This window comes from Penaeus monodon, chromosome 29 (genome assembly GCF_015228065.2).
Source record: "Penaeus monodon isolate SGIC_2016 chromosome 29, NSTDA_Pmon_1, whole genome shotgun sequence".
NCBI classification, from domain to species: Eukaryota; Metazoa; Arthropoda; class Malacostraca; order Decapoda; family Penaeidae; genus Penaeus; species Penaeus monodon.
This window is the reverse complement of record NC_051414.1, coordinates 28,687,196-28,687,622: the sequence shown is the minus strand read 5'-3', so window position 1 is coordinate 28,687,622 and position 427 is coordinate 28,687,196.

The following is a 427-nucleotide window of genomic DNA, read 5'->3' as shown; positions in this document are numbered from 1 at the left end:
CACAATATCCAAAATTTCGAAATGATGCTTTAATAATGATTTTCTGAAAAATGTCATGTTTCGAATGAATCTAGTGCTCATGATATCGTCCTGATAGACATTCAAGGAAATTGTAAGGTAAAAGCGAATGATAGAAGTAAACCATTCTGTAATTAGAAATTGTGATGCACATTCATAGTAAGTAAGTGGGCTGTGCCCCCTAAACACCCTTTCCCTTGCCTGCTCTATAAAATCTTCACCCCATATATTCTGGCAGAATAGAGACCAGGCATTTGCCTAGTCTCTATTCTGCCAGAATGTATGGATCTGTTACTGTTAATTCCTTACTTTGACCAATAAATCTAAATGACCAGCATATGATTCATCAGGATCCTTGACCACTATCTGCTGCTCTTTTTCATTATCATGATATATGATATGTTAAAGG